This window comes from Ranitomeya imitator, chromosome 5, assembly GCF_032444005.1.
Source record: "Ranitomeya imitator isolate aRanImi1 chromosome 5, aRanImi1.pri, whole genome shotgun sequence".
Lineage (NCBI taxonomy): Eukaryota > Metazoa > Chordata > Amphibia > Anura > Dendrobatidae > Ranitomeya > Ranitomeya imitator.
The window spans coordinates 304,742,440-304,759,047 of NC_091286.1; the positions used below are offsets into that span (position 1 = coordinate 304,742,440).

General features: G+C 39.9%; 1 protein-coding gene across 2 annotated transcripts in view; it reads right to left on the reverse strand.

The window, feature by feature from the left end:
• GRIK2 (glutamate ionotropic receptor kainate type subunit 2) overlaps positions 1–16,608 on the reverse strand; it is a 1,405,635-nt gene that overhangs the window by 886,052 nt on the left and 502,975 nt on the right. The gene's annotated exons all lie outside the window — the stretch shown is intronic.

The window sequence follows — 16,608 nt, forward strand, 5'->3', positions numbered from 1 at the left end:
AAGTTGAAAGTTTTACAATGGCCCTCACAGTCCCCTGATCTGAAAATCATTGAAAATCTGTGTCTAGACCTCAAAATAGCAGTACATGCAAGACAACCCAGAAATTTCACAAAATTGGAAGCATTTTCCAAGGAGAAATGCAGGAAAATGTCTCAAACAAGAATTGAAAGACTTTTGACTGACTACAAAAAGTATTTACATGCTGTGATACTTTCCAAAATGGGTGTTACTAGGTACTAACATTGCAGAGTACCCAAACTTTTGCATCTCCCCATTTTCCTGTTTGTAATTGCTAAAATGTAAAAGATGGCAATACATATTTGTTTGCCTAAAATACAAAGGAAATGTGTCATCTTTAACTTTAGGCCTTTTAGAGATCATTTTATCTTCAACTTGCTAAACTGCTCACAATGAGTAATTTTGCCCAGGGGTGCCAAAACCTTTAAATGCCACTATATATATATATATATATATATATATATATATATATACAGTGGGGCAAAAAAGTATTTAGTCAGTCAGCAATAGTGCAAGTTCCACCACTTAAAAAGATGAGAGGCGTCTGTAATTTACATCATAGGTAGACCTCAACTATGGGAGACAAACTGAGAAAAAAAAATCCAGAAAATCACATTGTCTGTTTTTTTAACAATTTATTTGCATATTATGGTGGAAAATAAGTATTTGGTCAGAAACAAAATTTAATCTCAATACTTTGTAATATATCCTTTGTTGGCAATGACAGAGGTCAAAAGTTTTCTGTAAGTCTTCACAAGGTTGCCACACACTGTTGTTGGTATGTTGGCCCATTCCTCCATGCAGATCTCCTCTAGAGCAGTGATGTTTTTGGCTTTTCGCTTGGCAACACGGACTTTCAACTCCCTCCAAAGGTTTTCTATAGGGTTGAGATCTGGAGACTGGCTAGGCCACTCCAAGACCTTGAAATGCTTCTTACGAAGCCACTCCTTCGTTGCCCTGGCGGCGTGCTTTGGATCATTGTCATGTTGAAAGACCCAGCCACGTTTCATCTTCAATGCCCTTGCTGATGGAAGGAGGTTTGCACTCAAAATCTCACGATACATGGCCCCATTCATTCTTTCATGTACCCGGATCAGTCGTCCTGGCCCCTTTGCAGAGAAACAGCCCCAAAGCATGATGTTTCCACCACCATGCTTTACAGTAGGTATGGTGTTTGATGGATGCAACTCAGTATTCTTTTTCCTCCAAACACGACAAGTTGTGTTTCTACCAAACAGTTCCAGTTTGGTTTCATCAGACCATAGGACATTCTCCCAAAACTCCTCTGGATCATCCAAATGCTCTCTAGCAAACTTCAGACGGGCCCGGACATGTACTGGCTTAAGCAGTGGGACACGTCTGGCACTGCAGGATCTGAGTCCATGGTGGCGTAGTGTGTTACTTATGGTAGGCCTTGTTACATTGGTCCCAGCTCTCTGCAGTTCATTCACTAGGTCCCCCCGCGTGGTTCTGGGATTTTTGCTCACCGTTTTTGTGATCATTCTGACCCCACGGGGTGGGATTTTGCGTGGAGCCCCAGATCGAGGGAGATTATCAGTGGTCTTGTATGTCTTCCATTTTCTAATTATTGCTCCCATTGTTGATTTGTTCACTCCAAGCTGGTTGGCTATTGCAGATTCAGTCTTCCCAGCCTGGTGCAGGGCTACAATTTTGTTTCTGGTGTCCTTTGACAGCTCTTTGGTCTTCACCATAGTGGAGTTTGGAGTCAGACTGTTTGAGGGTGTGCACAGGTGTCTTTTTATACTGATAACAAGTTTAAACAGGTGCCATTACTACAGATAATGAGTGGAGGAAAGAGGAGACTCTTAAAGAAGAAGTTACAGGTCTGTGAGAGCCAGAAATCTTGATTGTTTGTTTGTGACCAAATACTTATTTTCCACCATAATATGCAAATAAATTGTTAAAAAAACAGACAATGTGATTTTCTGGATTTTTTTTTCTCAGTTTGTCTCCCATAGTTGAGGTCTACCTATGATGTAAATTACAGACGCCTCTCATCTTTTTAAGTGGTGGAACTTGCACTATTGCTGACTGACTAAATACTTTTTTGCCCCACTGTATATATATATATATATATATATATATATATATATATAGAGAGAGAATGTGGTAGAATGTGGAAAATTATTTGATACACTGCCAATTTTGCAGGTTGTCACACATATAAAGAATGGAATGGTCTGTAATTTTTATTGTAAATACACTTCAACTGAGGGAGATAGAATCTTAAAAAAGAATCCAGAAAATCACATTGTAGATTTTTACATAATTATTTTGCATTGTATTGCATGAAATAAGTATTTGATACAATAGAAAAATAGAACTAAATATTTGGTACAGAAACCTTTGCTTGAAATTACAGAGGTCAAATGTTTCCTGTAGCTCTTGACCAAGCCATCATGGCTCCATCACAAGGAACACAGGTTTATCATTCTACAGGATGCCAGCTTAGGGGACCTCGACCTCAGCTGGAAGAATACAGATCTGCTCCATTGAACATTGAACCATGGACTTATTTGAAGAAAGCCAGGATTGAGACCCGCCGATTGCCTGGCTCCAAGCAGATGTTTGGAGAAGCCTTGTTGTGGCTTTGTAACTCAATGGACTGTCATCTTCCTAAGCTTCTTGTTACATCTTCTATCTGTGCATGCCATAGGTGGGGTAATCATCCCTGGAAGATCTGAAGTAACAGCAATTATCCCGGCGAACCAGCGGAAGGTTGAGACACTGTTATATGCACTATCTTGGGTATTGTGCTGGGTCTCTTCTATGTGTTATCTGCCTGTTTTGTGGTTCAAAAAAGTTTTGCCACACTCTTTTACCCTCACCCTGTGTTATCTGAGTAGAGTTGTGCCCACATTAAAGGGAGAGTGGGTGTTCGGTGGGATGATCCCTAGTCCAGGCAGGTTTCGGCTAGCGGACAGGGGCCCCTACTGATTCCCCCACATGTCTCCACACCTGGTTCTCTTTTGTAGTTCTGTGCTGATTCCTGACCATTCTCAAAATCATCCTTTCCCCAACAAGCGAGATTTTGCATGGAGCTCAAGACCGAGGAACATTCACAGTCATCTTGTGTTTCTTCCATTCTCTTATAATTGTGTCAACAATTGTTACCTTCTCACCCAGCTTCTTGCCTACTGTCCTGTAGCCCATCCAAAGTTTATGCAGGTCTAAAATTATATCTGTGGTGTCTGTAAAGAGTTCCTTGGTCTTGGCCATGGTGGCGAGGTTGGAGTGTGATTTATTGAGTTTATGGACAGCTATCTTTTATCCAGGTAACGAGTTCAAACAGGTACAAATAATACAGGTAATGAGTGCAGAGTAAAAGAGTGTCTGAAAGAATAACTAAGGTCTGTGAGAGCCAGAAGTCTTGCTGTTTGGTAAGTGATCAAATACTAATTTCATGCAATAAAATGCTATTTAATTATTTAACATTTATACAATGTGATCTTCTGGATTTTAATTTTAGATTCTGTCTCTCACAGTTGAATTGTACCTACTATAGAAATTACAGACCTTTCTAGCCTGACGGCAAAACAAACGATAACTTATAGCACAGTCCAAATATCTATGGGATTCACTTGCTCAGGATCCAGTACACTTCAGCTGCCACTGGAGCTACCACCTGGAGACTTTTCTGTCTCCAAACAGCTTGACATTCACCTTTTTTAATCACATTCTTGAGGTGGAGGTATGGTGAACAGGTGTGCCACCCATATCTTACAGCTACTCACAATAAAAAAAATCCTTGTATTAGCTGATAAACCCCTCAGTACCTAACATGGAGAGAAACATGAACTTCACATCATGGAAGATAGCAACCTTCATGACACAAATCTGCCCTCACATACAGCTCCAGTAACCATTGCTATATATATGTATATATATATATATATATATATATATATATATACTGTTTACACAATGTTGTAAGTGAATAATATAACAAAGAGATGTCATTAGCTATTAGCTTTTTAGTAAAAGAAACTGATTATGTGATTAAGTAATTATGACAGACATAAAAGGTCTGTGTTTCTCTCCTATTTTTAAAGCAATTGATGGCGCTGATGGCAGAGAAACATATATAGTAATAGCAGAATGAGCGAATCTTTACATTAAAAGATTGCTAGAGTAATCATCAAGAATGATTTTAATATTAAAGTTTCTATTATATTTTTCTTTTTAATGTAGTGATCCTAATTCTTTCCCCAATGAACATTTGGCTTTGTGGCCCTGATAAAATGTAAATATGGCACCCTAAATACCAACATATTTCACTATTATGTTAAAACATGTAAGACGCATTTTTCCTGCCCATTTCAGTCAGTTATACGAGCACCGATTGACTATATTCAAGTTTTTTGATGCTTGTTTACCTAATTAATTTCACAGTATACTAATTACTCAGAAACCCATACTCTATCCCTATAACAGCATATTTCTTGTGTACACTAGCTGATGTGCTGCTGAAAATAATAATTATTGTTCCTTCAACAACAATGTAATCACCTGATACACAGTCTCTAAAACAGTAAAAGGAAAAACAATGCAACAATTGCAATATATATACATATATGTTGATTTGGATTTTTTTCACTTGAATTTTTTTCTGCAGTGGTTCTAGTCTCTAAAATAGTGTAGAGTGCATACCAGGCTCTCTCTTCCTCTTCAGTTGCTCCAGAGTACACAGAGTGAAATAAATTTGATCACCTGTAGAGTTGAAGCGGTTGCTTCACTCAACTTAATCCATGGACCTGGTCAGTGCTTGTTGGTTTAGACAGGAGTTGCATAGATGTCCTGAGCTTCTGAATTCCCTGTGTCACATTTGATTCACTAGCCTGGTGTGGCAGGTGGCTCCAGTCATATTTCCATTAGTTTAAATTATATTGAAAAGTAGAATATTTCTGGCTATTAAGCAAACATACTGGAGCCATGCAATCATCATAAGAATGTCATATTATTTGTCATTGTGTGATCAACCTCAATCAATTGGATATTGTCATGATCCAGTCTGAAGTTTGTTTTCTGCTTTCCTCTCTCTGGACTGGCCATGCGGGGGCTTACCCCCTCTGCCTCGTTTTGGAGCAAGCTGGGGTTTTTCAGTCCTCTGCAGTCTGCTGGCCAGCATCAGTGATAGTTCATTCTTCCAGGCTAGAGCAGCAGACCCGTATACCGTGGTGATCCTTCTGCCTCTGAATTCCCATATTTGTTTTCCTTACAGTGTATGACTCGGCCAGATCTCTGAACCCCGCCTCTTGCTTTCCGTCTCTGATACATCATTCCCCAACTGGCTTTGACTTCTGGCTTGTTCCCCGACTTCGTCTTATGTCTCACGTTTTGGATACCGTACTCCTATTTGGCTCTGATTTCTGGCTTGCCTCTGACTTTGAGCATCGCTGTGACGTCTGGTACTTCTGCTCCTGACAGTTTCTGACTCTGCTCATCTGCCCACTCTTTCTTTACCTGTGACATCTGTGCGGCAGCTTAGTGTTATGATGTCAGTGTGCAACCTACATTCCCTCGCCAGCACCCCCTTGTGGAAGTCGCTCTAAACTGCACTGCAGCCGCATTACAGATATTAACTTTATGAGAAACTTATAGTTTGCCCAATCATTATAATTTCTTAATTATACAGATGTAAAATTGTGTGAATGCAATTTTTATGGAAACTTGATATGGCAATTTCTGTTGCACCAGCTGATGGTAAATATCTACAAGTCTTTTTTCAATAAAATTATAGTAACATTATCTGAAACAATAATAATAGGATGTGGGACATTTTTTCAAAATTCCCAAACAAATGACTCTTCTCTATATTGCTTAAACTCTCACAAACATTGGTCAATATTTCTTGTTAATGATACAGATTATGTTTCAACAAATCTAGACATTTATGTGACTCAAGCATTATAGAAACAGCATAACACATGCTCATTACAAATTTTAACGATGAATGGGATGCCTCCTAAAACTTGTTTATCACTTAGAAAACACATTATGCGGAATAAATGCTAAAATTTATTATTGGAACTTGAATGCTCTGCATTATCATAAAGAGAAATATAGCTATAACCAACTTTCAATTAAAGATTACCTTAATGTGAACAAATGTGTAGCAAATAATTGTCAATAATATGGCAAGAACTCAAGAAGTTAATATTGTAGCAATAAGTAGAGAGCTTCAAATTTGTTGTAGTCACACAATAGTATTGCATGCAATTTTACCCTTGGTACTTGCTTTTATGTTTCATACTGTATCTAATCGTTAGAATACTAGTCAAGAAATTTTAACTTTAAGGTGCAAAACATTGATGACTGTATTATCTGGAGATTGACCTTAAATTGAATAATAACAAATGTAAAAATAAATAAATAAAAAATATATAAACAGTAACTAAGTGTTATTTTAAATCTACCTTCACAAAAAACTATTTTTACAGTCAAATAAAACCCTTAAGTCTAAGTATATTACCATTTATCTTTAACCCCTTAGTGACAGCAAAATTGGTACTTAATAACTAAGCCAATTTTTACATTTCTGATCACTGTCAATTTATGAGGTTATAACTCTGGAACGCTTCAATGTATCCCACTGATTCTGAGATTGTTTTTTCATGGCATATTGAACTTCATGGAAGTGGAAAAGTGTATTTGATATAACTTGCGATTATTTATGAAAAAAACATATTTGTCCAAAAGTGTGAAAATTTTGCAATTTTTAAACTTTTAATTTTTGTACACTTAAATCATAGAACGGTATCACATAAAATATGTAATAAATAACATTTCCCACATGTCAACATTACATCAGCACAACTTTGGAAACATAATTTTTTTGTTAGGACATTATAACGGTTAAAAGTTGACCAGCAATTTCTCATTTTTCCAACAAAATCTACAAAACCTTTTTTAGGGACCATCTCACATTTGAAGTGAGTTTGGGGGCAATATAACAGAAAATACCCAAAAGTGACACCATTCTAAAAGCTTCACCCCTCAAGGTGCGCAAAACCACTTTCAAGAAGTTTATTAACCCTTCAGGTGCTTCACAAGAACTAAAGCAATGTGGAAGGAAAAATGATTTTACTTTTTTCACAATAAAATTTAATTTGGGACCAATTTTTTTTATTTTCACAAGGGTATCAGGAGAAAATGGACTACAAAAATAGTTGTGCAATGGGATGCCAATCCCAGGTTTTTATGGCAGCTGTGATTGTTGACAATTAATAGCTGTCATCAACTTAACTACCATTATCATAATTGCCACTGCACCAGGGCAATTAGGAAGCGCTGAGCAAAGCGCCCGAACTGGCACATCTAAGGTGATACTCCATTTCTGGGACAGCTGCAGGCTGGTATTTTTAGGCTGTGAAGGTTCCAATAACCAGGGTCCTTCCCAGCTTGATAACATAAGCCTGCAGCTGTTTGCTTCTCATTAGCTGGTTATGTAAAATAGGCAGGACCCCACATCGTTTTTTTCACTTACCGTATATACTCGAGTATAAGCCGACCCGAGTATAAGCCGACCCCCCTAATTTTGCCACAAAAAACTGGGAAAACTTATTGACTCGAGTACAAGCCTACGGTGGAAATGCAGCATTTACCGGTGAATTTCAAAAATAAAAATAGATAATTCTTGCCCCATAGCTGTGCCATATAGTGCTCTGCATGTTCGTTATTGCCCCATAGCTGTGCCATATAGTGCTCTGCTCCGTTCATTATTGCCCCATAGCTGTGCCATATAGTGCTCTGCACCGTTCATATTTCCCCATAGCTGTGCCATATAGTGCTCTGCACCGTTCATATTTCCCCATAGCTCTGGCATATAGTGCTCTGCACCGTTCACATTTCCCCATAGCTCTGCCATATAGTGCTCTGCACCGTTCATATTTCCCCATAGCTGTTCCATATAGTGCTCTGCACCGTTCATATTTCCCCATAGCTCTGCCATATAGTGCTCTGCACCGTTCATATTGCCCCATAGCTGTGCCATATAGTGCTCTGCACCGTTCATATTGCCCCATAGCTCTGCCATATAGTGCTCTGCACCGTTCATATTGCCCCATAGCTCTGCCATATAGTGCTCTGCACCGTTCATATTGCCCCATAGCTGTGCCATATAGTGCTCTGCACCGTTCATATTGCCCCATAGCTCTGCCATATAGTGCTCTGCACCGTTCATATTGCCCCATAGCTCTGCCATATAGTGCTCTGCACCGTTCATATTGCCCCATAGCTCTGCCATATAGTGCTCTGCACCGTTCATATTGCCCCATAGCTCTGCCATATAGTGCTCTGCACCGTTCATATTGCCCCATAGCTGTGCCATATAGTGCTCTGCACGTTCATATTGCCCCATAGCTCTGCCATATAGTGCTCTGCACCGTTCATATTGCCCCATAGCTCTGCCATATAGTGCTCTGCACCGTTCATATTGTCATATTGCCCCATAGCTCTGCCATATAGTGCTCTGCACCGTTCATATTGCCCCATAGCTCTGCCATATAGTGCTCTGCACCGTTCATATTGCCCCATTGCTCTGCCATATAGTGCTCTGCACCGTTCATATTGCCCCATAGCTCTGCCATATAGTGCTCTGCACCGTTCATATTTCCGCATAGCTGTGCCATATAGTGCTCTGCACCGTTCATATTGTCCCATAGCTGTGCCCCATATAGTGCTCTGCACCGTTCAATATTTCCCCATAGCTGTGCCATATAGTGCTCTGCACCGTTCAATATTTCCCCATAGCTGTGCCATATAGTGCTCTGCACCGTTCATTATTTCCCCATAGATGCTCCACATAAATCTGTGCCATTGCTGCTGCTGCTGCAATAAAAAAAAAACACATACTCACCTTTCTTGCTTGCAGCTCCCGGCGTCCGGTCCCAGCTTCTCTCTGCTCTTACTGATCAGGCAGATGGCGCCGCGCACACTATATGCGTCATCGCACCCTCTGACCTGCACAGTCAGTGCAGATAGACGCCGGGAAGATGGAGCGGCGCCGGGAAGATGGAGCAGCGCCCGGCGGCTGGAACGTGGACAGGTAACTATGCGATACTTACCTGCTTATATAATAACATAAAATAACATACGAAAGAGACAAAAATGCATACAGCAAAAATGCATACAAAAGCAGGGAAAAACACAAGTAAGCTGAGGTGTGGAAATTTAGCCACATTAAAGCCTGAACAAATACTAAGAGTGGGAACATAAATCTATGACAACATTGTTCCCAGCACCTAGCAACCACATGCATCCAGGCACTTTCCTCATGCTGTTCCTATTCCATTTGAGAGCTGTTTACATCCATTTCAGCAATTTTCCTGCCTGCTGTTAAGGTCTGCCTGATAGATGTTCGAGTTTCCCATTGACTTACATTATACTCGGTACTTGAGTTGAGCCTGTCCGATGGTTCGGTCTGCTCGATTCAAGTACCGAGCACTTGAGGATTTTTGAGCTTGATCATTACTATTGATAAAGTTTTCCCATTACAGTACCTTAAATATTAAGACAGTGGTACAGTATCTTTTAAAAAAAATGTTTCTCTCTATCAGCTGGTGCTTCAATTGTAGTTCAGCATATCAACTTCTGTAGTCTCAATACATAACTTTAGATTCCATATGATTGTTGTTAAACTCTGTTTTAATATATATCTTTATTTGCATAATTTTAATTCATTTACTATACATAATGTATAACAGGCTTAACAATCAGCTATTATTCCTGGAGTGTTAGATTCCCAGAGGAAACACACTTTTCTATAAGGTATGAACATGGATCGCCCCCCAAGGGTCATGGGGTACTCGGTACCGGGTCCTTCGGTTCACAGGGGATGTCACGGTGGCTGACCCGTTCCTTGGCCCTGGGACATCGTATAAAAGGGAAAGGTCTTTAAAGGAATAGAGTTTATGTTCGTGACACCACCTGTGGTATTCGGTCAGGGTGACTGATGCTGCTTAAAGGGGTCCGCTGGGGTGATGTTATGGCAGCTAGATGGTATACCTTTCCACAGGTGAAGTATGTCCCCAGGGCTTCCCGGTGTGTAGACGGTGGATGGTGAGAGGTGCAGAGAAGAATGAGGACACAAGGTTGCATTCTCTTTACCTTTACTGAAGACTTCAGCATCCACAGTCCAGAGCACCAGACCACAGGGTAGGCAGAGTCTGGCCGGTTTGGAGGCAAGTTCAGAGTCCCCTTGTCCACGTGGAAATGTCCCTTACTGCCTATGACTTCACATAAGGGTCTAGCAGATGTGATGTTTCGCTCTCTCTGTCCCACATATAGGATAGGACACAGCCCATATGACTGGTGACTTGAGCCTGTTTATAGGGTCTCTTAGATAACCTGGCTCTGTAAGAGTCACCGTGCCTCCTCGGTGTAGGTGCGGACAGGTAACCTGCAATTAGCTGTCCTGCCAGGCTCTTACTCCCTCGGTGTTCCTCTCCTTTGCTTCAACTTCCTTCACGCTTGCTGCAATACAATTCTGCCTTTCAATGTCTCTTTCTGGGAGCTGTAGCTCTGAGGGCATGCACAGCTCTGTTAACCTTCTGTCCTCCTCAGACTCTGGTCTAGAACTAACAGAACTCCTGTCTGGAGATCTGCCAGGAACTGACTAACTTTCCCTACCGACTACCAGTTATCTATATATATGGGGAGTGTCCTAATAAATAGGAGCAGGGGGCTCCCCATGGTGGCCTGGAGTGTGAATGTGTCTTGCATGTTTGTGATACCTGGATGCAGTTATCCTTCTTTGCCTCCAAACGCAGTATTACTCTCCCGAGAGGAAAGCAACACTACTGCGAGGACCAGGACCCTGGGGCGCCGCAAAAATATTTCATGATACTTCAGAAATGAACCTTTATTTTAATAAGTGCACAAATAGTAGTTTCCTGCTTCCTGTGAAAAGCAGAATACGTAGATAAAGAGCATGAAAGTCACTTAGAAAACATGAACCTTTTTCATTAAAAATCCACAGGATGGGAAGACCGGCAGTAAAATAGCTTTGGTTTGCAAAGCATTGCTTGTCTCAAGGTATTTTAAGAACACATTTCTGAACTGTTTTAAAATATTGAATGTTAAAGGGACACTGTCACCTGAATTTGGAGGGAACAATCTTCAGCCATGGAGGCGGGGTTTGGGGGTTTTTGATTCACCCTTTCCTTACCCGCTGGCTGCATGCTGGCTGCAATATAGGATTGAAGTTCATTCTCTGTCCTTCATAGTACACGCCTGGGCAAGGCAAGATTGCCTTGTGCAGGCATGTACTACGGAGGACAGAGAATGAACTTCAATCCAATATTGCAGCCAGCATGCAGCCAGCGGGTAAGGAAAGGGTGAATCAAAAACCCCCAAACCCCGCCTCCATGGCTGAAGATTGTTCCCTCCAAATTCAGGTGACAGTGTCCCTTTAATGGTAGTTTTTAAGAAACATTATGAATTTATAATATTCCTCAAGTACTATAGTGATATTTTAAGGTAAAATAAGGCATATGTTATTGCATTTTTTAATAAACATTTCACTATTATAATTGTTTTTATTTATTTTCTCACATATATAGCCTTTTAATTGCACAGCACTTTACAGACATCAGAATAACTTTCCCCTTTGGGGCTCACAATATAAATGATACTGTATTATTATTATTATTATTATTATTATTATTATTATTATTATTATTATCTAATTTATTATACTTCTTGGACTTTTAATTTTTGTTTCTTTATAACAATGCTGATTTTATTATCATTACAAATAATAGCTTTCTAAATGGAGGTGCCACAGTGCTTTTGTGTCCTACGTGACTGTAAACATATTCTTTTTTTTATCTTATTTGTAATTTAGACTCATTATTTACATAAATATTAAGATTTAATTTAATTTACTTTGTATTACAAAAAAAGTAGATTTCCCCAATCACATAGGCTTATTAAGAATGAAAATTTGTAATCCAGTCTTAATGAGGGTCAAACAGGAAAAATATGTCTTGATTTCAGCACATCTTATCAGTAGTGTTGAGCATTCCGATACCGCGAGTATCGGGTATCGGCCGATACTTGCGGTATCGGAATTCCGATACCGAGATCCGATACTTTTGTGATATCGGGTATCGGTATCGGATCAATAGGGATGTGTAAAATAAAGAATTAAAATAAAAAATATTGATATGCTCACCTCTCCGGCGGCCCCTGGACATCACGCTGCTAACCGGGAGGCTTCTTTGTTTAAAATGCGCGCCTTTAGGACCTGCGAATGACGTCCCGGCTTCTGATTGGTCGCGTGCCGCCCATGTGACCGGCACGCGACCAATCAGAAGCCGTGACGTCATTCGCAGGTCCTCAATTCCTAGAATTAGGAGATTAGTGAATGAGAATGACGTCGCGGCTTCTGATTGGTCGCGTGCCGCCCATGTGACCGGCACGCGACCAATCAGAAGCCGCGACGTCATTCTCATTCACAAAAACTCCTAATTCTAGGAATTGAGGACCTGCGAATGACGTCATGGCTTCTGATTGGTCGCGTGCCGGTCACATGGGCGGCACGTGACCAATCAGAAGCCGGGACGTCATTCGCAGGTCCTAAAGGCGCGCATTTTAAACAAAGAAGCCTCCCGGTTAGCAGCGTGATGTCCAGGGGCCGCCGGAGAGGTGAGCATATCAATATTTTTTATTTTAATTCTTTATTTTACACATCCCTATGGATCCCAGGGCCTGAAGGAGAGTTTCCTCTCCTTCAGACCCTGGGAACCATGAGAATACCTTCCGATACTTGATGTCCCATTGACTTGTATTGGTATCGGATATCGGTATCGGCGATATCCGATATTTTTCGGGTATCGGTCGATACTATCCGATACCGATACTTTCAAGTATCGGACGGTATCGCTCAACACTACTTATCAGTGATGTGTGCCCTCAAATACTTTGCCAGAAATGTTACTTCAGCTGAGGACTGGAGTAACCTTACTGGGATAAGAAATGCTGACAATATTACTTAATTTGATGGGTGGGCAAAGCCACATCTTGACCTATCTCCCCCTAGCTCCATTCATTTTCTCAGAGATGCGCAAAATGTTTGTGCAACATTGCAATTGTGTAAAAATATTACAAGTTTTTTATAGTGTTCCTGCCAGTTTTCTGGCTTAAGCATGTTGATGAATCAATCCCTTATTGTCTGTATTTTGCTTAACAAATTTGTGTATGGCTTATGACAAATTTAACAAAAAAATATGTTTAGTAAGTAAATATTACAGACCATATAATAATGCAAAAAAACCTAAATACATTTTTGCTGCTTTACATTTAGTTTTGGCTTACCCAGGTACAAAAGGGTTTTCAGTCATGAGGAACATCATAGTGTAAATAACAAAAATGCTCTCACACACCAATCCACCACCACTCATCCATACCATTTCTACCACCTTTACCAGTCTATGAGTTTTCTATTCTTGTTTAACCAAAAAGCGGCCAAAAGCGTATATTGCTCTATCACAACAATTATGCAATGTTACCCAAAAACAAAAAACGTGAATCACAGAGCAAACATTTTATCAAATATAACTTTAATAATAAACAGTTCTGAGAGACATGATCATTAAAATGTACAGTACAGAACAAAGTTTGGACACACCTCATTTAAAGATTTTTCTGTATTTTCATGTCTATGAAAATTGTACATTCACACTAAAGGCACAAAACTATGAATTATCACATGTGGAACTATATACTTAACAAAAAAGTGTGAAACGACTGAAATTACGTCTTATATTCTAGGTTCTTCAAAGTAGTCACCTTTTGCTTTGATGACTGTTTGCACACTCTTGGCATTCTCTTGATGATCTTCAAGAGATAGTTACCAGGTCTTCCAACAATCTTGAAGGAGTTTCCAGAGAGGCTTAGCACTTGTTGGCTCTTTCAGCTTCACTCTGTAATCCAGCTCACCCCAAACCATCTCGATTGGGTTCAGGTCTGGTGACTGTTGAGGCCAGGTCATCTGACATAGCACCGCATCTCTCTCCTTCCTGGTCAAATAGCTCTTACACAGCCTGGAGGTGTGTTTGGGGTCATTATACTGTTGAAAAATAAATGATGGTCCAACTAAGTGCAAACCGGATGGAATAGCATGCCGCTACAAGATGCTGTGGTAGCCATGCTGGTTCAGTATGCCTTTAATTTTTAATAAATCCTCAACATTGTCACCAGCAAAGCACCCCCACACCTCCTCCTCCATGCTTCACAGTGGGAACCAGGCATGTAGGGTCCATCTGCTCACCTTTTCTGCGCTGCACAAAGACACGGTGGCTGGAACCAGAGATCTCAAATTTGGACTCATCAGACCAAAGCACAGATTTCCACTGATCTAATGTCTATTCCTTGTGCTCTCTAGCCAAACAAGTCTCTTCTGCTTGTTGCCTGTCCTTAGCAGTGGTTTCCTAGCAGCTATTTTACCATGAAGGCCTTCTGCACAAAGTCTCCTCTTAACAGTTGTTGTAGAGATGTGTCTGCTGCTAGAACTCAGTGTGGCATTGACCTGATCTCTAATCTGAGCTGCTGTTAACCTGCAATTTCTGAGGCTGGTGACTCGGATAAACTTATCCTCAGAAGCAGAGGTGACTCTTGGTCTTCTTTTCCTGTGGCGGTCCTCATGTAGGCCAGTTTCTTTGTAGCGCTTGATGGTTTTTGCCACTACACTTGGGGACACTTTCAAAGTTTTCCCAATTTTTTGGACTGACTGACCTTCATTTCTTAAAGTAATGATGGCCACTCATTTTTCTTTACTTAGCTGCTTTTTTCTTGCCATAATACAAATTCTAACAGTCTATTCAGTAGGACTATCAGCTGTGTATCCACCAGACTTCTGAAAAACACAACTGATGGTCCCAACCCCAGTTATAAGGCAAGAAATCCCATTTATTAAACCTGACAGGGCACACCTGTGAAGTGAAAACCATTCCAGGTGACTACTTCTTGAAGCTCATCAAGAGAATGCCAAGAGTGTGCAAAGCAGTCATCAAGGCAAAGGGTGGCTACTTTGAAGAACCTAGAATATAAGACATAATTTCTGTTGTTTCACACTTTTTTGTTAAGTATATAATTCTGCATGTGTTAATTCATAGTTTTGATGCCTTCAGTGTGAATGTACAATTTTAATAGTCATGAAAAGACAGAAAAAGCTTTAAATGAGAAGGTGTGTCCAAACTTTTGGTCTGTACTGTTTACAAAAGATAGTAATGACAGGGGTGGTGACACCTAAGTGCCACGCCCGGCAGGATTAAAGTACAAGTACAAAAACAGAATGAAAAAAATGTCCATCCAGTGATGTAAGTCAAGTATAATGAGGGAGGTAGCAGGGCTATATCAGACAATAATATGATTTTAAGGCTAAAAAGTGGCTCACACAAATACGCAGACAGAGATAAGGATACAAAGATAATCAGACCAATACAATATAATATGGGGAGACACAGTCAATTTAGCCAAATCTTATGCAAAGTCCATTATCCCAAACTAAAAACCTCTAGCGCTAATCCAAGTGTGCATAAGAGCAAAATAAGACAAGGAGGACAGTAGTTAAATCATAGCAGTAGTACTAACCTATATGCCAGACGTGGGAGAGAGGCCCCCAGGCATGCAGTACCTTATGAAAAGGCTGAACAAACAATTTAAAACAAAGGAAGAAATATTTGGAAGATACAAAACCATAAAAAAAGATTGGGCCTAGGTATGGAGATGGCAGTAGGACCGCATTATCAAATTGGGTGTTGTTGTATTAGGTCACTCACTCAACTGCTACTGTTGGCTTTTATTGTTGAAGGAAATATTGAGATTCTATGGGGTGAAACTAGTGTTTTCTTGGACAGCACATTGAGCTGTTGCAATAAGATGGACATAAAATACTGGAGAATACCTGAATTACTTTTATGACAACTTGTTCAATTTCTTTTTATAAAATTCAGATACATAATGTAAGGCATTATTCGTCAATGAGTGACAATATTTTAGTGAGCACTATTTTTTAACACCTAAAAATAAAGGTGAATGCAATGTACAGGTCCAGCCACCTATCCCTCAATAGAGAAACCAAACCAATCAATTTCTGCCACATTACATTGTTCTTCACACAGCATAATTAACCTAACATTCAGTGTTCGTTTAATTATGAGCATTTTTCCTGTGTCATTACGCCTGCTGAAGTTATATCATTTGTGCATCAATTATGGTGCACAAGGGTGGTCATTTATACAATAAACCTCAATGGGGCACTTATACAGCTCCAATATTATGATGAAACTGTAATGCTATTAAACAGATTAACCCAGACAGCTATTACATGAAAACAATTGAACTAAAATCACAACTAAGCATGGAAGCATTGACACCTATACAAAGGAAAGAAAGCTATTGTATTTCAGACCCAAGTGGGAAAAAAAAATCAAAGAAAAGTATTAGTAACTGACAGTTACCATAATCTACTTCATCAGATAAAATTAAATCAAATATCCTAGTTATTTAAAAACTTGGCTAATTAAATTCAAGACACTTTTAATAAAAAGAGGCAGCATGTTAAAA